Source organism: Podarcis filfolensis (genome assembly GCF_964270895.1).
Source record: "Podarcis filfolensis genome assembly, chromosome: 6".
Lineage (NCBI taxonomy): Eukaryota > Metazoa > Chordata > Lepidosauria > Squamata > Lacertidae > Podarcis > Podarcis filfolensis.
This window is the reverse complement of record NC_139609.1, coordinates 23,024,477-23,051,122: the sequence shown is the minus strand read 5'-3', so window position 1 is coordinate 23,051,122 and position 26,646 is coordinate 23,024,477. Positions and strand designations below refer to the sequence as shown.

Sequence of the window (26,646 nt, the reverse complement as noted above, 5' to 3'; positions counted from 1 at the left end):
ACCGTTGGGTGAATACCATGAAAGTGGGCCTGGCAGCAAGAGTGTTTGCCTCACTGTACCACATGCTGACCTTGGACTACTAACAAGTAGACTCTATTTGTATCCAACAAAGTAGTTCCGTTCTTCCCTCTCATCTCTCTACATGCCCCCTGAGCCCTTTACCCCAATCTACTCCAGTTGGTTTTTGAGGAAACCTAGAACATGGGGTGGGAGAGAGGGAGGGGAAATCGGTTGCACAACTGGAAGTCTTTGTATGAATGGAACAACGTCATTGGATGCAACCCTCAGTTATAATGATCAATGTGGAATGAGTGGGGATATTATGAATTAACTGGGATTTTATGTATCCTACTGCACACTCCATGCAGCAGATATTAAATATTGCGCAGTTTGAAGTGACTGGAAGCAAAATAACTGACTCCTTTGCAAATGAAGCATTGTCCAGACCCATGAAATATTATTTAAACTTTTACTGGCAGAACTTTCTTCAAAACAGAATTTAAACATCAAAAATATCCGTACAATATTTTGTGCTGTCCAGGTTTATAACCCTCATGTGTTAGCCACCAGAGAACAACAATCAGTTAGTTGCTCATTAACTGTTCAAAGAGCTGAGAGTCCTTCAGAAAAACTCTTGTGGGAAAACCCCAGTGTTAGCAAGACACATTTAGCCATTTTGCATTTTAAAACCTTCATTGATACGTTTACATCTTTTGTTTCTGTGTGAATTAAACCATTATAATTAACACTCCACAATCAGAACTTTCCCCACTACTGAAAGGAACTAACTCTCTGTGTTCATTGTCCCTCTGTCATTTTATGAAAGTTGCTTTCCGTCCTTTCACCCCTCAGATGGAAATGAACCCTGTTAGCCCTTTCAGTAAGACAGGGGGAAATCTATGCTAAGGCGGCTAGCAGAGAATCCCTCCAGTGCAGTCCACACCTTGACACAAAGGTTAACAATATGTAGCATGGCATTCCTGAGTGTTGGAACCTCCTCACCTACATTGCCTTGCTACAATTTTTTCAACAACACCGTGAAGTCAATCAGGATTATAATATACCCCTGTGTCAAGATGCTGTCAGTGGCCCCCGGCTGGTTGCCCAGGAAAGTATAAAGACAAGAAAAGTTTTTTACAGTCCTTTTTTATTCCAAACTTTACAGAGAGAGGCTATAGAACCCAGCCTCTTGGATAATGGCGTTGTCCCGAGTGAATCTCCACCCCACATCTTTCCCCCTTCCTCATTCATCATCCTCATCACCTCCTCTACAGGTGCTGCTACATGCCCTCTGTCTTTGAGCTCTTTGCTCTCCTACTTTTAAGGCTCGCCGGGTTCTGGGAGATGATGGGTCTGGAATGCTTTCTAGTGATGACATGTCAGCCACTGCTGCTCCAGCTCTGCCTGCTCCTCCTCTCCCATTATTTCCCAACTTTCCCCCTCATCTTCCTCTGAGCTGTGACCTCCCACAAACCACTGTTGTCAATTTATACTGTCTTCCTCTTCCTCCTCCTTGGAAGGGTCAGGATGGAGAGGCAGTCTCCATCACTCTTCCTCCTCTGCCCAGCCATGACACCCTATTGCAGATGAGGGTGGGGGTGAGAAAAATACCTTGCCTAAGTCCACCAAAGGCAAGATCTGAACAGGTGGCTTCCCGATTCTTAGCTCTGCCTCCTAGCTGCCACTCTCTTACTTTTTTAATTGCTTGCTAACTGCAAAATCAAGGCATGACTTGCATTAGTGAAAAGAGCCACTACAGATCAAACTGCAGACACAACATTATTTTGACCTGGCACCTCCACCAATATACATATCCCGGGGAGTCAGTTATATTCATCTGGGGAGCTGCTCCAGATGTTACATTTGCCAAAGGTATCAGCAACCTGATGGCAAATGCATTTGCAGTAATGATTAACACATCATTGTAATGTCAATACTTCTTGAAAACATATGGAGAATCAGTAGGTATTTGTACGAAAATATTTTTTTTAAAGATAAAACAAGGCAACAGCCTCAGAAATCTTTTAGATTGCCTTGATGCCATTTGCAGCATGAGTGAATGTTGAACATGGGTTTATGTTCTTGGGATATTCTTGATCACAAAAAATAGCTTGGGGAAATGAGCCAATTTTTATTTTTTTTACTTTAGTTTGATTTGAAATGAGAATCTTATTTCATTTTTTCTTCTTCTGTGTTCCTTTTGGAAAACAAAATGCCCTGGGATGAATCAATCCAAAGAAGGAAATCTAGAGGTGTTTGATGAAGTGGTTTGTGAGCACAGAATAGGTGAGTCTATTACTGATTGTAATGAAGGCCAAAAAATCACTTCAAATTCCTGATGGATCTCTAACTCCAATTGCTTTCAACTCTTGAGAATTTACCAAAGGAGAATTGTGATGATCACATCCCATTAGTCTTTGTAGGAAAGTGTTGCAAATCACTAAGTTTACACAAGTGGGGGGGGGGGAGAGAGAGGATGGTGGAAAGAGGACTGTGATATCTTTCTGTACTCCAAGTGCTCAACCCAAAGTTTTGTGCTGCTTTATCTATCTCTGAGGCAGGACATGCATAGTAATAGGTAACCACAGAGCATTCAACCTCATGTTTCCATCCTATTACATAATGCAGGATGGGAGGGGCAGTATTTGTGCAGGAGAATCTGTGGGTGGGGAAAATTGGCCTATGGTGCATTTGTAGAGAAGGTTGGGTTGACAAGGGAGATGTTAAACACCCCTCTGTCCCACTTGCCTACCAATTGCCTCCCACACATTCTCTTGCACTTGTGTTACCTTAGCAAATGCTGGTTTGGGAACATGTAGTCCTAGTCTCTTCACATACCAAATATAACAAACATAACAGAGCAATGTTGCCATTGTCCACAGATCTCAACAGGCTGGTTGATATAATTATTACCTGCCGAGTAAAAGATGAACAAAGCAGGCACATTTTAAGTAAAGTTAGTGCAGTTCAGTTTTTCCTCTCAGTAGTCAACAGGTAGAAATTTGCTTGTTAAATTTCTCATCCAGCATTCCTCCAAGGAGCTCAAGACCAAACATGTGGGAGTTTCCCCACTTTCACCCTCTGCAAACTAGACTAGGAGATGAAGTGACCAGCCAAAGGCCACCCAATCAACTTCATGGATGAATGAGGATCTGAAGCTGGGTCTCATCGCACTGGAACTCAAATTTAGGAAGGATAGTTGCGAAGTTGCATGAGCAAAATGAAATCTGCTTGCACAACAGGACCTCCTCCTCTTGTACTCCGCCCCCCGTGCCTTCTGTGCCCCCAAAATCTGCTCTGAAGCGTTGGGGGAAAACCTGGAACAAGTTAAGGGGCCTATGGGGGGCACGTGGAGATGAGGGGAGCCATTTTCCTCACAGGATTACTTTTTCTCTTTTTGAATTACATGTGGTTTTTAATAAAATTCTGACCATAAAAAGAGAGAATATGAAAAAAATTAATATTGCATCACTTGCGTCATGCCAAAAACTTACAACAACAATGTGATAAATTTCATGAAAACAATGCGTCTAGGTGTTTTGTCCTAATAATGTTAGCATTGCTGCTGCATGCTGTATTTAACTGTTATTTGATTGATGGAGTGCTAGGTTCTCTAGAATGTTAACCTTGACTTATTAATAAACATTCACGTTGAAGTGGTAAGGCTGATATGTGGCCTTACATGGATTTTCATTCTGGATTGGGATTACATGGTGTGGATCCAGGTATGCACCTGCCTTGTGACAAATGTTTATTGGTTAGGCATCCAGTGCCTCTCATTTGCTATACAGTGGTACCTTGGTTCTCAAACTTAATCCATTCCAAAACCAAGGCGTGCTTTCCCATAGAAAGTAATGCAAAACGGATTTATCTGTTCCAGATTTTTAAAAACAACCCCTAAAACAGCAATTTAACATCCATTGATGCATAAAATGAAAGCAATAATCAATATACTGTACTACAAAATAAATAAGACAGTATTGTAGATAAAAATTACAATTAATTTTTTTCTTACCTGCACTGATGATAGCTCCTTGTTTGGACAGGGGGCTTTTATCCATTTCCGCAGTCACACAATCAATCAGCCAGTAGCTGAACTGGGTTCCACACAGTCACAAAAACAAATTAACCTAAAAAGCCTCAAAAACAAACAACTCAAAATAAAAAGCAAAAACAAAAGCGCCAAACTTAATCCATTCCGGAAGTCCGTTTGACTTCTGAAATGTTTGAAAACCAAGGCGCACCTTCTGATTGGTGCACGCACCCCAAAAACAATAGTTGACAGCTGCATCGGATGTTTGCCTTCCGAAAAATGTTTGAAAACCGGAACACTTACTTCCGGGTTTTCGGCATTTGGGAACCAAGGCTTTTGAGAACCAAGGTACCACTGTATTGAGAGGGAAGCACCTTTTCAACCCCACTTGAATGCAAATAAGAATGTATGTCCACATTTATTGCATTGGGCTGAGCACTCATCATTGTTCATAATTATATTTGGACCCAGGGCCCCTTATGACAACATTTTTAATGTTTTAAACATTATTTATATTATGATTTTCAAAAATCTCCATATACACTATAGTGAGATTTTGCAGTTTCGCAAATTAGTATGGACACATACTCTCACTGTATAATCTGAAGACGATGCTGAACAATATCTATTACTACATTTATCTTTGCATGGATACATGTCTGGGTTTGCGTGTACACACATTCCAGATACAGAGAGTGTGTGCATTTATTGGAGAAAAGGGGAAGGTCAAAATAACACACATACACACGCATTTATATTTCCAACTTTTGTTCTGACTTATTCAGTACGCATTCATTTCCTGGTGGCTGCTTAAGTGCTTCTAACATGAATTTATGCATTTGTTCCAGGAGTCAAATAATTTTTCCAGATTGCCATCTAGACTTCTAGAGGCCTAAAGAGACTGTTTGACCGATATGTCACTATTATAAAAACATATCTTTATTATTTAGGAAGCTGGAGTTTAAGCTAAAATATTGCAAGTGAAAGGTCAGCCGTCAGACTTTAAAAGGAGAAGGAAGAAATCACATCTCTCTATGGTTTAAATTTTTTTTATGGAGGAAATTTATGTTGTAAGAACACATATCAGCTGGATTTCTATAGATGGCTTGGTAGCAGAGGTTTATTCATTACATGTATTCAGTTGATGAAACAGGACAAGATTATTTGCTGGTATCCTAAAGCTGACATTGATCCATTAACTCACAGGTTTTGCAAACAGATTTTCAGACTGGATGCTTTGTTTTTAAGTAGAACCTCTCTGGTCAGACTGAATATTAAATACATTGCAAAAGCTGTGTGAAATTTTACAAGTCACTAATAATAATAATAATAATAACAACAATAATAACAATAATAATAATTTAATCTTTCCTGCACAAACCTGCAATCTCAGACAGTCAAGAGAAACCTTTGACCAGATGTTGCTGAACTACATATCCATAAACTGTCCCAAACTGATCAGGACATCTGGGAATTACAGAAGCCATCCTGGCCCCTGATTGGATCCCAGGATGTCCTGTTTTGGCTCCCAGAAGAGCATGGCTCCAAAAGATACCTTTTTGTATTTTTGGGGGGTGCTCTTGTGTGAGTCACCTGGCTCCAATGACAGCATGGCGCCAAAGGATGCATGCCCCTCAAAGCCACGAGTCTCAATTTTCTTCCATGGCATGTTGGAGGGTATGGGACTAAGACTCTGATCATCCATGGCCATTGGCCACATTTGCTGGGGCTCATGGGAGTTCAGCATCCTCTGGAGAGCCAAAGGTTCTCTTAAACCTGCTCCAAGACATGATTTATGAGCACATGAGGTAACCATCATACTGAAACTGAACAGGTTTGGGGCTGTTGAGAGCCTAGATGGATCTAGGAGCGCCATGTATGCCATCTTGAATACAATAATGGAAGAAAGGCTGGGTGTGAATGTGCTAGATAAAAATGGAAATTTGATAGGAGCAGCAGAACAGGCACAATGAAGAAGAAAGAGGGGATATCTGTCAAAATCTGGGACATAGGAAGGCTCATATCTTATACTCTGCCATCTTGGTAGGATCACTGTGAGATGCAGTTCATAGGTTATGTGGCAGTGTTGTCACAGCTAGAAAAAATGCACTACCCCAATTGCACCCCATGTTGATAATGTGTGGAAGGCTAAACATCTGGAAGTCACCCTGCTGACACTGATACTTTCCAGTGGATTATTGTGGCAGGTGCTGGTGGCATGGGAAAATCACCCCTAGATAGGCAGGGCACCATGTGATCTCACTTTCAATACATCACAATGTGAAGCTTTGAGCGACACTTCACTGTGGTTCTTAGTAATCACACAAAGTAATCATACAAATAAAAGCATGGTTAGTTTATTGTTGGGTTCTGATATTTCAGACTGTGCTCTAGGAAGTGCTTAAACCGTAACAAGCCTGCTTTATAGGCATTGTAGTTGATGAGCTGTGCCTGTGTACATCATACGGCTCTGATTCTAGAGAGAGAGGGGAATATCCCATTTATTTTTGCTTGGCAAATGAAGACTGTTCATCCATCAACAATGACTTTTCCGTGACATTTTCCTGCTATTTTCAGCTGCAGAAGCTCCTGTGTGACCTGCTGCAACAGCTGCTTACCCTCAGGAAAATTAACATATGGGGCACAGCCCTTTCTCAAATTGTAAGAATTCAGTGTAGCTTGGCTGAAAACCGTTGCCTACTCTGGATTATGTCACTTTATGAAGCATTTGTCTTTCACAATGCTGGTCTGGAATCTCCTCATTTGTTCCTCCTTGTTAAGTAGACCACTTCCTTCCAGGCTTTCCTTCCTTCCTGCTTCTTTTCCCTATTCACTCAATATTAGTATGAGCTAGCATTTGCCAGTGTTTACTTCTTGACTCCATCTTGGCCACAGGTGAAACCTATACTCAGAATGGCCTTTGTGTTCCATGAGTAATAAGCCTTATGTTTTCTTCATCCCTTCACCCGGCAGTCTTGCCAAACTATTTCTCTCTGCACATTGCTGCAATATTTTTCCCGAACTCCAACAGCCCCCCAAATCAGGTGCAAGAACCCTTACCACCACCCCCATCTAAAGCACCACGTCTCAGTGCAATGATTTCTGCTTATGCAACAGGATGTCCCCCTCTCCTCCCCTTGCATGTGCCCCATATCTACTTCAATTCTGCTTCAGAGTGTTAGTGACCCCCCAGAACAAACTTAGGGGTGCGCAGTGGAAGGAGAGGGGGTGCAGCGGTAGAACACATTACTCATCACTACCTTGGATACAAACCCATGATCTAGTAGCTAGGACCATTTCCATTATTGGAGTGTTACAAAGGAAACAGGCTATGTGTATACAGTGGTACCTCGGGTTACAGACGCTTCAGGTTACAGACACTTCAGGTTACAGACTCCGCTAGCCCAGAAATAGTACCTCGGGTTAAGAACTTTGCTTCAGGATGAGAACAGAAATCGTGCGGCGGCAGCGGGAGGCCCCATTAGCTAAAGTGGTACCTCAGGTTAAGAACAGTTTCAGGTTAAGAATGGACCTCCGGAATGAATTAAGTTCTTAACTCAAGGTACTACTGTATATGAGTACGCACATGCGCGTGTGCGCACACACACACACACACACTCATGCCATAAATTACTGTGCTTAGCAACAATGTGACTGTTCCTTCGATAATTATTTTTTAACAAGCTTTATATTTGATTTATAACTTCAAGATTCCTGCATGGCAGAAGAGAGTGTGGTGCTTTCTGGGAACGTTCAGAACATATAATGGCAAGCTTCAGCGTCTGTGACTACAATACTATGATGGGGGAAGCCACTCAGAATAATTCTGTTATTAGATTAATGCCTGATAGTTACTTCAGAACCTCCTGATGAGATATTAAAATATGGCGACAATAAATATCTTTTTTTTCAAATATACGGCTTCTTTTCAAATATACGGCTTCAATTTTGTTCTGAATGCACTCGAGAGAATATCCCTTCTGAACCACGCTGTGATCCTTGCTTCATTGAAACCTGAAATGGCACCCCTGTTCATCTTCCCCAGACCAATGGAGCTATTGATGAGAAAGAGGGGCACTGGCTCACAGATTCCTTTGGGTCCTTTGCAGGGATGGAGGGGGGTTTTGTGCAGTCAGCATTTTTAAGCAAAGCAACCTCATTTGCACTTCTGCAACTTATATGCTATCCCCCTTCAGAGGGCATACTTCTCTGAATTGTATGATGCACTGCTTTGGCTCAAAACAGTGCATATTTTAGTGGGGAAATGCATACAGTCTAAAAGCATTAATGAAACAAAAGCATTAATGTAACAAAATTAAAAAATTCCTTCCAGTAGCACCTTAGAGACCATTTTTTAAAATTTTGTTTCGACTATATCAGACCAGCACAGCTACCTACCTGTAACTATTAAAGATTAATGGTTCATTATTGAAGTGCTGGGTTTCTTTATCACTTTTTATTTTGCCTCTTCTTCAAAGGAGCTTTGAACAGCATATATCTTGTTACTTTGGGTTAGAAATGATGGCTGCCCCCGTGGTTAGGGCTGTCAGAAGGCATCAGTTTCCATTCTAACTTGTGTTCACTGTATGCAGTGCTGTTTCTGTTCCATTGCAGTTCAGCTTCTGACAAAAACTGGGCTATTTGTCTCACTGTCTGCTGTGGCAGGAGTTTGCATACGTAATTATTCCTTTTATTATTATGCCATTCCACTCCATTCATTTCAGTTCAAAGGAAACACAATTCAGATAGAAAGGGAGCAATCAGTTTGGTCCATAGTTTGTGGACCAAAGTCACCCACACCACCCACAGGGAATACTGGTTATATTTTCTGGATTTATTTCCATTCCAGATATGGGAAAAATAAGCAACACCAGCAATTCTCAACCCCATTTCCAGCAGAATTCTGTGACATTCCTACCCACAGTTAAGTTTCATTACTAAGGAGGGATTTCAACTCAACTAGCTCAGGTACAACATTTTATCTATTACACTGTACTGGTTTCTCTAACTGATGGGTTATTTAAATACATGGTTGGCCAACCGGTGAAACCATTGTCAAAAGTACTGCACTGTTAAGGTACTGCTCCTGATAGGAGCCAAAGAGATATGTGATTCTGTTTAAAACACAGAGCCAATTTTAAACACCTGCCACCACATCCTTAACTCTGCTGTTCACTGCACTAGAGGTAAAATCACATCAAGATCACTGAGTAGAAATAATAACAATAACAATAACAATAACAATAACAATAACAATAATAATAACATATTTCCCAGCCACTCTGGGCGGCTCCCAACAGAACATTAAAAACACAGTAAAAGATCAAACATTAAAAACTTCCCTAAACAGAGCTGCTTTCAGATGTCTTCTCAAAGTCAGATAGTTGTTTATTTCCTTGACATCTGATGGGAGGGCGTTCCACAGGGCAGGCGCCACCACCGAGAAGACCCTCTGCCTGGTTCCCTGCCACCTCACTTCTTGCAGGGAGGGAACCACCAGAAGGCCCTCGGTGCTAGACCTCAGTGTCCAGGCTGAACGATGGAGGTGGAGATGCTCCTTCAGGTATACTGGGCCGAGGCCAGTTAGGGCTTTAAAGGTCAGCACCAAGATTTTGAATTGTGCTCGGAAACGTACTGGGAGCCAATGTAGGTCTTTCAGGAACGGTGTTATATGGTCTCAGCTTTGCACTTAACTTGTGAAACACTCACAAAAATTCTGTGCTACCACTAGCATAATACATTATTTCAATAGAGGAAGCAGACCCTGTCATGGCTAAATTACATAGCCATCTCCCCACAGTGCCTAGCTCAATATTTGCACATAGGCTGTGTGCTGAAATTCATCTTCCTTCTTCCAAGTCATTAGCAATTATGTTAATGGATCCTAACACTGACCTTTTTAAGTTGTCTGTAATTTTCCTGTCACTGACTCCCGCCCCCCACCCTGCCATAATTCCTGTGCAATTCGCCCAGTGATATGTTGCCGTGCACTCCAAATCTCCAGAGTTATTTTATTCACTTTCTAGTTTCTTGGTGTAGAAACTATATTGGGAATATGCATTTGAGTCACTATTTTGCCTTTGCATATGACCCCTTGTTTCATGGAGTTGACTGCTCAGACTTGAGTAACCTGGGAGGACTTCTGAAAACAGCTTGGCAGGGTGGAGCCATGGCAGTAGGCTCCCAGCAGCACAGAATTGCTGTCATTTATGGACAGCGAGATGTGTAAGGTGGTGGTAAGGTTGGAGCTGCATGTCTACCCAAGCTGGACTGCTGGACTGACTTTGCCAATGCACCAGTGCAATACTGACCTCACCTCCATCTCTTTGCCCCTCTGCTAAGTGGGAGCAACTCTGCTGCCAGGAGGCTATCTCTGTGCCTTTGCCCCACAAGGCAAACTATTGGAAAACAGACCCTGTTAGGCCTTGCATTGCGGATTGTTTACACGTGGGGATGAATAGTGTATTGAGGTCTCCATCCCATACCCACCTTCCTGGAGTTCAATAAGGATTTATGGTCCATAGCTGTTCTTGAAAATATAACTATCTGTCAGGGAACTGCCATCGGCGCAGAGGCGAGAGATAGAGGGGGAATTGTGCTACAGGGAGCCTCCAAAAATATTGCGAAGCAGTTCCCCTTCTCGCAAGGAGGAAACCCCCACCTCCAGTGGAGAAGAGGTGCAAGGGGGAGAGGATGCTAGAGAGAGCCTTAACACCGCACCTGAGCAAGCTGGAGAGGAGGGGAGCACACCCCTGCCATCCCCAGTCATGTACAGTAGTTTGAGGCGCAGGGAGGGCTGGAAAAGGCTTGGGGGTGACGAAACTTTTATGTTGGGGGAGGTACAAAAACAGACCACTCCCGGATTCTGCTAGCGATTGAGCCAGTCATGAACTTACGACGCTCTTCACTGTAAATAGTTTGCACCAAGAATCAAGCCTGTAAAAGACAGGTTGGAGTCCTGCCTGGTTACTCTTGAGCAACCACCCACCCTTTGACACTATCAAAACTAAGGTATAGTAGAGGACATTTTTAAAAAAATAAAGATAGGATTTTGACTACACAGCAGAAATGATTTTATATAAAAATCATGACAACAATGTTCAAATGCATCCACTATTTGGAATTCTTAGGGGGAATATCATACAACCCCAAGGTCAAATAAAACAAGTGCTGAGAAAAAGGGTTATGACCCTCCAGTATTGGTAATTCCTTTCCCCAGGGATCGTGACTGCAACAACCCAAGTTTGTATCTTATGCATATCCTTAATTTTAATTTCTATTCAGTTGTCTCCCCCCCCCTTATTCCTTATTTTATTGAATTATATGTGTGTGACTGAACTTCCCCCCGCCCCTCAGCTTTTGTTAGAGGAAGATATTTTAACATACCCAGAAATGATAGACATTGTGGATGTTCTTTGAATGTGCCAGACACTGTAGAACATATCCTTTTCTACTGTCCATTCTACAACCAGCTACGCAAACATGTGCCATCCCCATTTTTGGGTAGACTAACATCACAGCACAATGAAAATATCAGATTCTATATGTCTAACATTAACCTGGAAGTAACTGCAAGGGTGGCTGAGTTTTTGTCAATAGTATTTCTTAGAGTGGTGAATGGTACTATTTAGCGGGAAGAAATCCCAATGAAAACCCTCATTATATATATTACATGGCTGTTTATTTATATATATATATATTAAAAATATATGGATGTTTTATGATGTTTAATGATGGCCTATACTTGTAATGCATAATAAAGGTTGGGCGAAGTAAGTAAGTAGTAAAGGTAAAGGTAAAGGGACCCCTGACTGTTAAGTCCAGTCGCAGACGACTCTGGGGTTGCGGCGCTCATCTCGCTTTACTGGCCGAGGGAGCTGGCGTTTGTCTGCAGACAGCTTCCGGGTCATGTGGCCAGCATGACTAAGCCACTTCTGGCGAAGCAGAGCAGCGCACGGAAATGCCGTTTACCTTCCCACTGGAGTGGTACCTATTTTTCTACTTGCACTTTGATGTGCTTTCAAACTGCTAGGTGGGCAGGAGCTGGGACAGAGCAACGGGAGCTCACTGTCACGGGGATTCGAACCACTGAGCTTCTGATCAGCAAGCCCTAGGCTCCGTGGTTTAGACCACAGTGCCACCCGCGTCCCTAAGTAAGTAGCAAGTAAAACTAAATAAAAAGGAATATTTACATAATAACACAAATATGTCAGCACTTTAGCATGCCTTTCTCCTATACCTATTTTGTATGCAGTTTTACTTATTGTACATATTGCACAATTTTACTTATTGTACATTTTATTTCACATATTCCTTCAAGCAATTCCCTGCCATTATAACACATTTCTGTATGTTATTTTCACTTGTATATGCATTTTTTATCTGCCCATTCCCCTAATATATAGATTTTTGTAAGAGAACTGCCTCACAAAACTCAGAATTCCAAAGGATAGCTTTGTGCATGCATTATTTAGGGAAGAACAAATTAGGTAGCTTGTGTTAAAACATGTGCTGAACCATTTTTCCCTCCATCCTTAGCGGCAGCATCAGAAACACTCACACATTTCCCAAAACACTCTAGGATGAGGATTTCCACGGAATCTGGAAATCCTCCTCCAGTTAGAAAATGTAGAACAGGGAGCCCACTTAAGTCATAAAAAGCTTTTAAGATGCCTTGAATAAAATTGGGTTTCAATATATTATTAAGAAATGATCATAAGAGTCATCATAGGGGAAAATGATACAGAAATGTTCTTATCAAAGAATGAGCCAGTCAAGCTGAACGTAGAGGCCTGCTCAATGTGATTGCTTTCCAGCTTAGCAGATCAGCTGAGAAAGTCCTCCGCTGTCACATACAGCTCAAATGTCAAGCTGATTGCTACAGCCTTCATGTCAATTTACATAAATTATCCATAATACTCATATTTTATTTCTAAAAATGATGTTTGCCCGTATTCATAATCTAATTAAAGGAAGACTATAGTAGTGGTTACAGCTGATTGCATCTTTCGGAAGCCTATCAATTCTTCATGACAATGCCAGACAGTCATTCTCCTTATTTCCACGGTCCCCCCCCCCCGCCCTGCATTCAGTAGATGAAATCCAAGCAGGAGATGCCTGGGAGTGTGACACAGTTTCTCCCCTTTTTAACACACTTTAAAACAGTCCCCAGCATTCATTAACTGCATAAATTTGTTAGCCATTTAGAGATTGGGAGGAATAATGACCCGCAGACTCCAAAAAGATTAAATTCTCAATCGGTTGATTATTAACCTTCATTAGTAGTAAAGAACTAGCTAATTGAGAATGCAACTCTATGCAGACTTACTTGGCAGTAAATGCCATTGAACTCGATAGAATTTTTAAATGAGTGGCATTCAATGGTTCTGTGATGTCAGCGGAACAAGGGAAGGAGGCCATTTCCCATAATTCCCCCTTGCAACAGAAGCTCCCAATGGCTCCTCAAAATCTGCTGTGATGCATTGGTGGGTCCTTCAGAGCACATTTGGAGTTAGCATGCAAGGAGGATAAAGGAGAGGGAGGATAATCAATAAATTCTCTCTTGTTTCACTGACAGATATCTTCCATCAGTGGAGGAAAAGCACTGGAGACTACTCTGCTGCTATTACTACTATTCCAAACCCCCCAAATAAAGGGTGGACACAGTGGCGGAGGAGGAAGGGGGTGCAGGGGGCACGGACCACCTCAGGTGTCATCAATGAGGGGGATGACAAAATGACAAAAAGATGAGTTGAAAATAATAATATTGGGCTCACAAAACTGTTTAGTTCAGTCATCAAATGTAACGAAACGCAGCTGGCACTGGGTGCCACACCGTGGGGGCTGGCACTTACCGTAGGGCCTGCAGCATGCCTGAGGCACGCATGTCTCCTGGGAATGATGTGGTTGCTTGGGTGCCTGCAGGCTCCGTGCTGCTTGAAACGGCAGCATGGGACTTGCGTCTGCCCTCTGCCTCTCCCTCAGCCACCCTACAACTGAGGGGGAGGTGGCGGAGAGGCCCATGCAGTGCACCCTGCCCTCCACCATGGGTGGCAAACCCCGCCCCCGGCTGCAGGACGCTTGCGCTGCACCCAGCACCCAAGCGGTGAGCTACGCTGCTGGGTGGACAAACTTCACGCTTGCAGGATCTGGTTTGTGTTTTATTACAACCTTGAGCTCCACCAACTGGAGCAAGCTGCAAAAGACATAGATTGAAAACTGGGAAACCCTGAGCACAGGAATTTGTTTTGACTCCTTGAACTGAATGTCATTGAGTAGACAGTTATTATTATTATTATTTTATTATTTATTAAATTTATAGACCGCCCTTCATCAAAAGATCTCAGGACATAATAAAATAAAAGATAAAACATAGTAAATAATTAAACCGAAACAGCAAAACAATACCCCCCTTCCTACAGATACATCTAAAAGGCCGTAGGATATTAATCAGCCAAAGGCTGATTTCACCTGGCGCCTAAAAATATATAGTGAAGGCACCAGGCGAACCTCCTTGAGGAGAGCATCTCACAAATGGGAGGCCACTAGAGAAAAGGCCAGTTCTTGTGTTGTCACCCTCCAAACCTCACGTGGGCCTGTGATGATGAACACAGAGCCTGGTTTATATGGGGAAAGGCAGTCCTTGAGGTATTGCGGTCCTAGGCAATATTCTACAACCAAGCAGTATATATAAAAAAACCCAGGACATCCCAGTCTTGAAAGAGTTTGGATAGTTTCCATCCAAAAGGAACACCAGCCCTGGAACAGTTAACTGGCAAAGGAGAAAGACACTTGAAATTCTCAATTATTCTACTTTGGTATACATCAGTACTTCTCTTGTTTAATAGCAACTGTCATTTTGCTGGTGTTTCTTGTGTTTCCTTCATGTGGGCTATTACAGCCAAGCTATCGAATGGAAAGAGTAAAGCTATTGAAAGAAAAGAGTAAGTGACCAATTTGCAACAGTGAAGTATGGAAGTAATAACCTGCTAATGTTATCTTCCTGCTATTCATGCTGATTTATCAAGCTTTAGAGAAAACGAAGAGAACTTTGCTTAATGGATTTGCTACTCTCTCTGTTGGAAAAGTCAGCACACTCGAAAGTGATAAGTTTCTCCACCACAAACGTATCACAGTCTTAAGGGGGTGACTAGCACTTACTTTCCTATAGTACAGTGCGGATTAATCAAAGTACATTTCAAGTTGGTGAGGTTGGGGATGGGTAGATCAGTCTATTTCCGGTCTGTATCAATTTCTCTTGCATTTCTTTCATAAATCCATTCCCTGCATTAAGCAGTGTGAAAATTCATACTTAATAATGCATTTGAAAGTGAATTTTAACACAAAATGCAAGTCTTTTAGCACAATGTATGCCTTTCTAAACCTATTTTATCCCAAAATACACATTTTGTAGTTGTTGGGGTTGGGTTTTTTTGGGGGGAGGGTGTTTTTGAGCTTATGAATATATCAGCTCAAAATTTACAAAATTCAGAGAAGTGCAATGTCCAGAAATAATTGGTTTCAAGTACATGTATTAGTATGGGAGGTGCCAATTAGGCTGGTTCACTTCAAAATGCAGACAAATGAAATTCTCCACCATCTTTATATTGTCCTGAATTCATGGAGCTAGAGCCAGCATGAGATAGCCTGTAAAATGGGCAGTTTTTTCGAAATGCAAAGGAAGATGTCTTAGCAGCCTAAGACACATCAACTTCCTTGACACTGAAGATTGAGAGGCCTCCCCACCCCTCCTCTTCCCGGACCTGTAGTAGAAAGCTAATCAAAATGTTCCTGCATCAGGCAAATAGATTTCTGCAGTATCTTTCCAGTTCTATAATGCTATGTGATATTGGTAAAGGTAAAGGGATGCGGGTGGCGCTGTGGTCTAAACCACTGAGCCTCTTGGGCTTGCTGATCGGAAGGTTGGCGGTTCGAATCCCTGCAATCGGGTGAGCTCCCATTGCTCAGTCCTAGCTCCTGCCAACCTAGCAGTTCAAAAGCATGCCAGTGAAAGTAGATTAATAGGTACCGCTCCAGCGGGAAGGTAAACAATGTTTTCATGCACTCTGGTTTCTGTCATGGTGTTCTGTTGCACCAGAAGCGGCTTGGTCATGCTGGCCACATGACCTGGAAAGCTGTCTGTGGACAAACACCGGCTCCCTCGGCCTGAAAAGAGATGAGCTTCACACCCCATACTTGCCTTTGAAGTGGACTTAACTGCAGAACTGGCTAAATTGACATACAAATTGAGAGACAAGGACAACTGTGACTTCAAGGAGGAATGGGAACTTTACACAAATTATTTAAAAACACAACAAAATGAACTGGACTCCTTGGCAGGTTTTGAATAAACATACACAAATTTATTGTTGATAACATGATGGACAGATATGTAAGGATATATACAATGTTATAATATGCAGAGAAAATATGTGCAGAGAAATCAGGGAGAGGAGCTGAGGGAAGTCCATGGTGAGGGAGGAGGGGGGGAATAAAAAGGGGGGAAATTATGTAGGTGATTATATGTTTTGATAATTTGTTATGTGGAAATTGAGCGTATATATGTGTGTGTGTGTGTGTGTGTGTGTGTGTATATATATATATATATATATATATATATATATATATATATAAAGGTACCACTACAGCAGGAAGGTAAACAGCGTTTCCATGTGCTCTGGCACTCGTCACAGTCCTCCGTGCACCAGTAGCAGTTTAGTCCTGCTGGCCACATGACCCAGAAAACTGTCTGTGGACAAACGCCGGCTCCCTCAGCCTGAAAGCAAGATGAGCGCCACAACCCCACAGTCGCCTTTGACTGGACTTAATCACTTGGGGTCCTTTACCTTTATCTTTATGTGATATTGGTAGGGTGGTGGGATGTGCTAGACATTTTCCAAATGCTAAAAAACATTTCTACCAGAAGTAGCTATACACAGAGGATAAAATATGAAGTAATCGGTTTACAAATGTAGGAAAGGGTATCAAGCCATCTATGGGACTGTGTCTGTGACTGTGAGCAACATTAGGACTCAATAAAATTGAAACAAGGGGGGGAAATGGCCTCCCTGTTAGAGGGCTTGCTGAACGGAGAACAATGTTTAGCAAAGCGTGAGGGATTTATAGTTAGCCTCCGAGGCAAAATGTTGGTCATGAATTGCTATAACAAATTTATCGCCACGAACACAAATGCTGACAAATGTCAGGCTGTATCTGCAGTGGTACTGAACTGTCCAAATGTCAGTTGCTCACATCAAGTAGCAAAAAAATTAGCACCTCAAACAAATTTGCTAAACAATGAAAGCTTAAATCTGAAAGGACTTAATCTCAATATAAATCACAACCTGCTTTGGAAATGATATGGTTCACACTCTGACAATAAAACAGACAGAAAGAGGCGTCTGGCTATTTATATCTATTAACAAAATGGAGGGAAAGCCAGAGTAAAATGATGGGTATTCTACATTTTCAAAACATCCGGCAAGTGGCCATCCACTTCATAGATAATCTTTTCCTTCTGAAGTATAAAAATAAGCAGGTACAAACTGGGCTGGCACTTCAGATTTCAATAGCACAGGGGGGGGGGGGGAATACATGGAAAGAACTTTCCCAACATGTGAAGATCATTGGCAGGTGCAAAGGTTTGATTGTAACTATGGTCAAAATTTCAACAAAGGAATGGGTTGGATTAGACTAAATAGGACTCTGTGAACAGCACCTTTGGACAAGCTTTTGATGACTTACTTAAACTTGTTGAGTTCAATGAATCCACTCTGAGTGTAACTCAATTGGATATCACCAAACCTTTTTCTTTACTTCAGAATTTATACAGTGGTACCTCGGGTTACATACACTTCAGGTTATATACGCTTCAGGTTACAGACTGTGCTAACCCAGAAATAGTACCTCAGGTTAAGAACTTTGCTTCAGGATGAGAACAGAAATCGTGCTCCGGTGGCACGGCAGCAGCAGGAGGCCCCATTAGCTAAAGTGGTGCTTCAGGTTAAGAACAATTTCAGGTTAAGAACGGACCTCCGGAATGAATTAAGTACATAACCAGAAGTACCACTGTAAACCGCTCTGCTTTCATGGAAATCCCAAATGGTTTACCAAAGTGCAGAAAAACAACTATTGTCCCACACAAGAATTTATTTTATTTATTTTATTTTATTGCATTTATAATTCTCCCCCTCCTCATTTAATCCCCACAACAACCTTGTGAGATAGGTTGGACTGGGAGGCAGTGACTGGCCCCAGTAAACTTCAAATGCCAAATGCACATTTGAACCCTGGTCTCCGTGGTCCTAGTCTGACACTCTAACAACCACTGATCAGATTCCCCAAGCATCCCTTGGGGGTGACTCCAATGTGCTGACTCCAATCATAAGTTTTGTTCTTCACATTAGTGAATTTAGTTTTGTTTTTAAAATGCTCATGAAAATTCACCAGCTTTTACATGTGAATTTCTCCTAATGTACAAAATTTTATATGAAATTTCCGCCAGTTTTCCCCACGTAATTTTTGTATGCTCTTTTCACTAATATATACATTTTTATGCATGCTTTGTCCTAGTACATGCACTATCGTGGAGATCACTCGGCTGAAGAACTACATAACAAAATTCACAACGTGCGAATTTTGAAGGATTGCTGTGTTTCAGGTCTTGCATTCTTTTGGAAAGTTCAAATTAGGCAAGTTCCCCTTTAAAGGTAACCTGAACTGAATTTCTTCCCCATCTCCAACTCCAAGTAGCATAACGTAGTGGACACATGCATCTTGGACTCTTCGTTTCTTCAAGACATGCTCTTTTGTGGTGTATGTGTATTTTGGTGCACAAATTGGGCACCACTGAAATGAGAGCAGCACAGGTCTTCGCCTTTTTGTGACCCAGTTAACTGAAGACGCACCTGCAGATGGTGTATGTTTTTGCCACCTGTTTTTGCTGCCTCCGTAGGACTGAAAAAACAAGGAGCAATGCCCAACACCTGTAAGACATGGCTGTTGGGCTATCTTTAGCCTACTGAGGCACAAACAGCTTAAGCAGCAGCAACCAGTAAAGGCTAAATGCTGAGCGTCTTCAGAAACAGCAAGCCGTGCTATGCAAGATTGTGGCAAGCTTAGGTTACAGCAAATCCCACCCTGCACATCTCACATTAGAAGTCACTGTGCACGAGAAATTCCTTAATGCTGTATCTATCATGTAGTCAAATCCCCTTTCTGCTAACAGGGGTGGGAGAAGAGAGAGGGCTCCCTGTTTTCAAAATAGCACAGCGATCCTGGTGACAGCATCACGCCCCTCAGGAAAACTGCCACCTCAGACTGCGGCCCAGGGGAAGCCAAATCAAATTGCCCCATATTTTGTGCATGAAGTGGGCATGTGGCAGGCGTGACTGAATGTTTTCTGACAGCTCCGTTAATTCAGGGCCCATCAGATGACAGAGAGAATGATTTCTGTAATTATTTTTAGGCATAAGATCCATAGTCAGCTCTGTTAGTGCGTGCTTTTGAAACTGCTTGACATGAAATACTGTTAGGACTTTGAGAAGGGAGGAAGTAGGCTGCATGTGAGATTCTCCTAACTCCTGGATCCAGCAGGTGTTAAAATATAAGCCCACCTAGCTTCCTATGTTGAGGTGAAGCAGCAAGATGGAGAGAGAGAGAGAGAGAGAGAGAGAGAGAGAGAGAGAGAGAGAGAGAGAGAGCGCAATGTTTGATTCTGTTTGAATCCAAGGCTGTAGCTATGGGGAAAACAGGACCCTATGTGAACCCCTCCATTGTAGGCTCAGGCTGTGTGTATGTGTGTGTGTGTGTGTGTGTGTGTGTATATATATATATATATATATATATATATATATATATATACCCCATATGTCCTAAGGACATCACAGTCTCTGATGTGCATTTTCAAAAGGAAACACGAACCCTAGGTAAGTGGAACCCCTGGAATCTCGCACCGTTCAGAGATCAGGGTGGTGTGCAGCAATACGCATGGATAGTTTATGTGCTACCCCTCTGGATAAAGCCTTTGAAAGACAACATGTCTGACTGCATGAACTTCTACTGTATTGCTTGTCGGGTGGGAATGAGGCAAAGATATGCAACTTGCTGATTCTCATCCAAGACATCTCACTGGAGTGCAATCTCAGTCAAAGCCTTGCATAAGCAGGCTTTCTCTTTCCTGTAGCTAAATCGAGTCTGTCTTGGATTTGCTTCGGTGTTAAAACTTTGATCGGTTGCTTTTGTAAACCAAGATACAGTCAAAGATTCCAGAAACGTGTGCTAGCAGAAGCTCTATCATCTATCTATCTATCTATCTATCTATCTATCTATCTATCTATCTATCTATCTATATCATCATCTATCATCTATCTATATCTATCTATCTATCTATCTATCTATCTATCTATCTATCTATCTATCTATCTATATCATCTATCTATCTATCTATCATCTATCTCTATCATCTATCTATCTATCTATCATCTATCTATCTATCTATCATCTATCTATCCCTGTCCGTGCTAAAATATTTCTTGATCTGCTGTTGACGGGGCATTATATTTCTGGGTGGCAGATATTTGTCCTGATCCTTATATGCTGTTTGCTTCAGCATTTAATTGCTCATTTACTAAACACAGCATCACCCCAACTTTCCCTTCTTTCTTAACTTGCCAGGCCATCCACTTTGGGATCTGGCATTGGAACAGAACATGACCCAAGCAGTCCTTCTGACTCCCATTCACCCTTGTCTATGCAAGGTGATACCTTCACTCCAACCAGATAGTAAGCCTTTGAGAATAAAATGCTCCGGCAGCGTTGCGATGAATTTGAAGCTACCAGGAACGAACTACAATTGATAAATTAGCTGTTCCTTCATTGGTGGCATATCTGGAAAACAAAACTGTAGATCACTTCCTGATGTCGGCATTCCCAGAGATGATAGTTACAGACCTGGAAGGAAAATGCATAATACAGTTTCAGTGGGGTGGGGGTACATTTGTAGCAGAGCCGACAGAAACCTTTTACAGATGCAGCTGTCTGCTCTGATTGAGGAGCTTCTTAGAACTTGGTAAGACAAATTCAGAGGCTATGCAGTTTCATTTTTCTCAAGTCTCAGAAATGTTTTGATGCTTGCCCATCTGTCCCTGGAGCCTTAAAAATCCCCCTTAGGTATGAATGCCTAGCCCTGTTTGAGCCGAAATTAGCGCCTGGGACTTGGACTAACAAAGGTTGGCTTTTTACTAATGTTAAAAAGCAAGGTCTGAGCATGTGCAGAACCTTTTAAGAGCTAGTGTTTAATTCATATTGAATCTGAGTAGGGCGAGCTGAATTATTCACTCGTTAGTTCGTTCAAAACATTTCATCCCACCTTTCCAAAATCCAAGGCAGACTACATAAAACTTGTAAAACAGCAGAAGAAAATGTAAATGATATAAAAAGAAGACACTTTTTTTTAAATGACAAAATAGCAAAAGCAGCCACTGTGAAAATGGGCTTCTAATCCTTATGCCTGCAAAGATACTATTGGGAAAGAGTTAACAGTAGTAAAGGTGCAATTGTGTGAACACTTTCTTGGCAGCAAGCCTGATGGGACCTAGTAAATATACATAAGATTGTGTTGTCAGTATCTTTCTGGGTGTCAGATGTTTCAGTGCAGAGGCACCAGCTTGCCAGGGCGATAGGGGACAATGTTGTGTGTGTGATGTCACATGTGACATCAGGACAGTGGGAGAAACCAGGGGCAGAGCTGAAAGTGGTGGCCACACAGCTTCAGTGGGTGACAGCTCCTCCTTCTCCTCCTGGTGCCACCACCGGCAGGAGGAGGAAGAGGAGGAGAAGAAAGATCCAGCTACTAGAGCTGTGCCAGGCTTGGCTCCATGCTTCGCCTCTACACTTTTTGGACATGAGGGGCAGCTCCCACCCCCAAAATATTCAGGGGTCCCAAAAGGGCTCAGTCCCCAGGAGCTGGTGCCCCTGTTTCAGTGCTTCTTTTCTTTCAAGTATATTTTATTAAGTTTCAACATTTTTAAACATGTACCATCAAAACACAATTTCATCTTTTCTCTTATTTTTGTCAAGTTGCCACCCTATTTTCCACGGAGTTCTTGTTCCTCCTCTTCTGCTGCACTCTATCTTCTACGTATTAAATTGTAACCACATTATTATAATCTAATCATCTCTGTTTGTTGCTCATAGCTCAAAACCTGCTCACAAGTTCATCATACTACAATATTTCTTTAAATAGTCCAAAAAAGGCATCCATTCTGCCGTAAAACACCCATCATTGGATTCTCTTCATTTTGCTGTTAATTTTGCTAGTTCTGCATAGTCCATTATGCCTTGCATTGCTTCTTAATCTTCCCTGTGATTAGCAGTAGCGCACTAAAAAACCAATCACTTGTCTATTAGAAGTGCACCCCACTGAGTTCAATGGGACTATCTTCCAGGTGTGTAGAGGACTGCAGTCTCAGTCAGGCAGCCATTGGTAAACATATTTCTTAGTTCAGTGAGCACATGTATTTATCTACTAAGCTGCAGTACAAAAGTGTACCAGTGCAAGTAGATAAATAGGTACCACTGCAGCAGGAAGGTAAATGGTGTTTCTGTGTGCTTTGGTTTTTGTCACGGCATCCCATTGTACCAGAAGCGGAAAGCTGTCTGTGGACAAACGACGACACCCTTGGCCTGAAAGCGAGATGAGCACTGCACCCCATAGTCACCTTTGACTGGACTTAACCATCCAGGGGTCCTTGACCTTTACCTTTTACCACATAGATTGCAGAACTGAGTTCTGAGAGAAATTGGGTTATCACAGGAGAACTTTGACTTTACAAAGAGAAAGCTCACAGTTCATACACCCTTAACAGTTTATTATACAGGCCTTCATTTTCCTTCATTGTTTGGAAACAATTATTAGGACACAATAGGGAAAGCTGTTCAGATGGAGGGTCTGTATTGGCTTAAAATACCACAAGAGCCAAGATTTCATTGTACTAGTCTTAACAGGTGCTTTTAAAAAGTATTCAATTCTTATTACATTTTTACAGAGTCCATAACTTCCTGCTGCCGCAGTGAGAATTGTAGATGTGGAAAATGGTTTCTAACCCACACGCACCCATGGAATGGGAAAACAATGTGCAGTTGAGGCAGCTCCTTGTGTCTAGATGGTGAGAATTAGCTGATAATTACCCTGAGAAAGGCAGCTTTCGTTCCATTTGTATTTTGCATATAATAAGCACTACTTGAAGAGCTTCTTCGTAAGCTCCAGCTGCTAGGGTGAAGTTAACCCTATAAATTAGTGAGTGATGATCCACCTCTAGATTGTCATTATTTCAGACCCTCCATGTGTCCCTATTTTTCATGGACAGTTGTGGATTCACAGAAGTCGTCCGGGTTTCTGAATTGATCCTAGAATGTCCCATTTTTCCTTAGGATGCCCCTATTTTCCTTGGAGGGAATGGTAGGATATCCCTATTTTCATTGGAGAAATGTTGGAGGGTGTGATATTTAATGGGAGGGATTCAAGCACAATCAGAAATTTAAGTTCGCACAGTTAAAGTAGATTAAATGTGCAACACAACAAACCCATTTCAAGAAATACAATGTATATAATTCCACGTTTTTATTAATTTTGTTATGTTGTTATTGGGGTGTAGGGGGTGTTAGAGGAGAGGTGGGGAACACAACCCTGCTCCTTCTGGGGTAGCTTGTCCACCTTTGGTCCAGAAGCTGTCAGCATGAGACAGCAGCCACACCTTGGGGATGGTTTCAACTGGCCGACTAAACCAGGTGAGGGTACTCAGTGGGTCTCAAAGCCTTGGTGAGTTAGGGGCTTCCCCTGTGTGCAAAGAGATGCTCTGGTGGAGTGACCAGACAAGACCTATCATGATAATCTTTGTTTCTGATTAAAAGATATTCCATGCTGCTACAGAATATTGATACTTTTGCAAAAGTTTATTATCCTTCCCCAGTTACTCTATGCATATGCCAGAACAACAGATGGCATCTAACATAAACCTCGCATTGTAGACAGAGAGAAAAGTAAGGCTGAGGGCTGCTTTGATGTATCATGGCTCAAGTAGATTTATCACATGAAAAGGCCTGTTTGAGAATCCCCGCCTTAAATATATATATCAATTTTTGTTTATTTGTCAGAAGCCTGACATTCCGGGCTCCTTCTGATGGGCCTGTCTAGTTGCATTCCTTTGAAAAGGCAGGGTTTTGAAGAGAGAGTTTTGGAATGGGTAGCAAATGCCAAATGTAGTTTCAAAGATGCGTGTGGGAAAGTGTTTGCATACAGTTGGGAAGATCCTGGTGGATCCTGGTGTGGTCTTATGGCACCAGCCACATTCAATGAAAATGTGGTGGCTCTACATCTGTGGAATTCTTTAGCCAGAAAAACATGATTGGCCCTTCAATTTGAGGGTTTGTTTTTTTTAAGAGGGGAGCTTTAAAATCTCATTTATTCTTATTTCCTTTTTCTTGATGGTTTTATGACGCTGCTTTTGACGTTAGTTTAAATCTTGTAGCTGAGGTATAATGAAAAGATGTCAGTTTGTTGTTTTTTAAAACAGTTGTTTTTATTCTGTCTCCTTTATGATACTTTTTTTTAAAAAAAAAAAAGTATTGTCATCTGCCTTGGGATGACAGCCTAAAAATACTATAATGAACCAATAAATAAAAAGACCAGTAAAAAACAGATGCCCCAATCAGCTCTATACTGAATTCTAACAACAACACTCATTTTCAGAATATATATCTATCCTTGGTTGTTTCAGCATTATGGAAAAATCAGGAAGTTATTTTACCAAAGAGCATCTGTAATTACTGTGCTAAAGATGCCTACTCTACTGCCTCTTTGGTAGCCCTTAGATTCTTCTACTTTAAAAACTGCATTTTGAGAGTCAGACTGAGATCCAATCCGCATATATTACATTCGAGCTGCATATTTTACTCACAGGACTCATACCCACACAAGTCAATGGAAATAATTCTTCAGCAGGCTGTTGCTGTTGTTGAAACAATAATCAGGACTTGGGGGATATCACAGTGCTTCCATCTGTGCTTAACAGATGCTGATTTCTACAGGAGTCTTGCATTTTAGGGAACTCCTGCAGAAACAAAACCTGGGATCTTGAAAGCCTGTGAAGGCTCCCTTGTCTGAGATTCTGCATCACACCTAATTGGGATGCTGAGGAATACTAAGAAAGGATATTATCTACTCTCCGTATTTATTCCCCGGTTAAGCAATGGAGGGAGTGTGTGATAGCTGCCAGGATCTGCTGAATTTGTTCATCTGAGGTTGATTTCTCCCCTGTTGTCACAAGTTTTTATGGAATTATTTTTTCAGCCATTTCATTCCTTAAAAAAAAAAAAAAGCCCAAAGTTTCTTCTTGTTTTGTGTTGCTCTCAAAGAGTAAATCCAAGCAACTTGCACTGCCAGCCTGACAGATGGGAGTGATTGTTGGCGTTTACAAAAATTTGCAAAATATAAGACTCCAGTGTATCTCGTTGGAACAACAGAAATACTCCCCACTGCAATCTGGAAGGCTGGGGGAGTGGCTAGCAGATGGTGAACTCATGTGATACATGCATCACCTGTGGGGTTGGACAGGTTTTGCCCAAATTTAAGCCATCCCATCCAGTGCCCATTTGCAGCATTGCCTGACCCGAAATTCCTGCCTTCATTTCTAAAAGTCTCTAGCCCTTGTAGAACCAGGATTCTGAGGCAAGATGCACAGGAACTATTCTTCAGTGAAAACACTTGTATTTATAGGGCTTCCTGTAGTGGAGGAGATTCCAAAATATCTTGCTCTTAACACTTCTATGCAGACAGGAGCACGGGAATGGAAATTCAGAGTGACTGTGGTTGTTTGCTAGGCAAACAAACAAAGCAGCTAGCTTTTGCCTTATTCCGCGTTCTTTCCCAAGCTGGAGACCTTGTTTCTAAGCACGCCTCATTTGCCAGGTGAAAAAGAGAAGCAGCTATGACACATCCGGCACTTCGTGGTAAAGTCTGGCCATTTCACGGTCAAAGTTCCTGCTCAAGCTCCTGGCTCAGTTTTGTGAATTTCTAACTGAATTGTGTCTCACCAGACATCTCCCACCATCAGGAAATCAGTGAAAACCAGACAAGCTGCCTCTCCACCACTCTGGCCGGCAGCTTCCCCCTTTTCACCTCAAAGCAAGTCGTGGTCTTTGTAGCTTGTTGCCAGTCAGCAGCCCAGTAGGCAACACCTCTTGCTCTGCATTCCAAATTGGCTAGGTAAAGGAAACAGGTCTCTCTGCCCCACACTACAAAGTCCAATAGGCTTTGAAACCAGGATTTGTCCATATGAAGGCAGACAAGTCCATCAAGTCCAGCATGCTGTTTTCACAATTTCTTACAGGACGACTATGAGAAGCACACAAGAAGGACTTGAGTAGAACAGCAACTGGCATTCAGAAGGGCCTCCAGCAGTGGTGGTAGCGCATAGCCATTGTGGCTAGTAATCCATGAATTCATCCAGTTCTCTTTCAAAGTCCTCTTTTTCTTTCCTTTGTCCTTTCGTTCCTCCTCTCCTTTATAGCTGCTCAGTGTTGTTGTTGTTGTTTAGTCGTTTAGTCGTGTCCGA

At 42.0% G+C, this 26,646-nt stretch overlaps 1 long non-coding RNA gene across 3 annotated transcripts in view; it reads right to left on the bottom strand.

Moving 5' to 3' along the window:
- LOC310765497 overlaps positions 1-26,646 on the bottom strand; it is a 144,925-nt gene that overhangs the window by 83,548 nt on the left and 34,731 nt on the right. For 2 of the 3 annotated variants that reach the window (XR_014549609.1, XR_014549611.1), the window contains exon 4: positions 20,622-20,983. The exons of the other annotated variant lie outside the window; for it this stretch is intronic. This is a non-coding gene — a long non-coding RNA (uncharacterized lncRNA). Of the gene's footprint in view, positions 1-20,621; positions 20,984-26,646 lie in introns of those variants that run through there. 3 annotated transcript variants of the gene reach the window in all.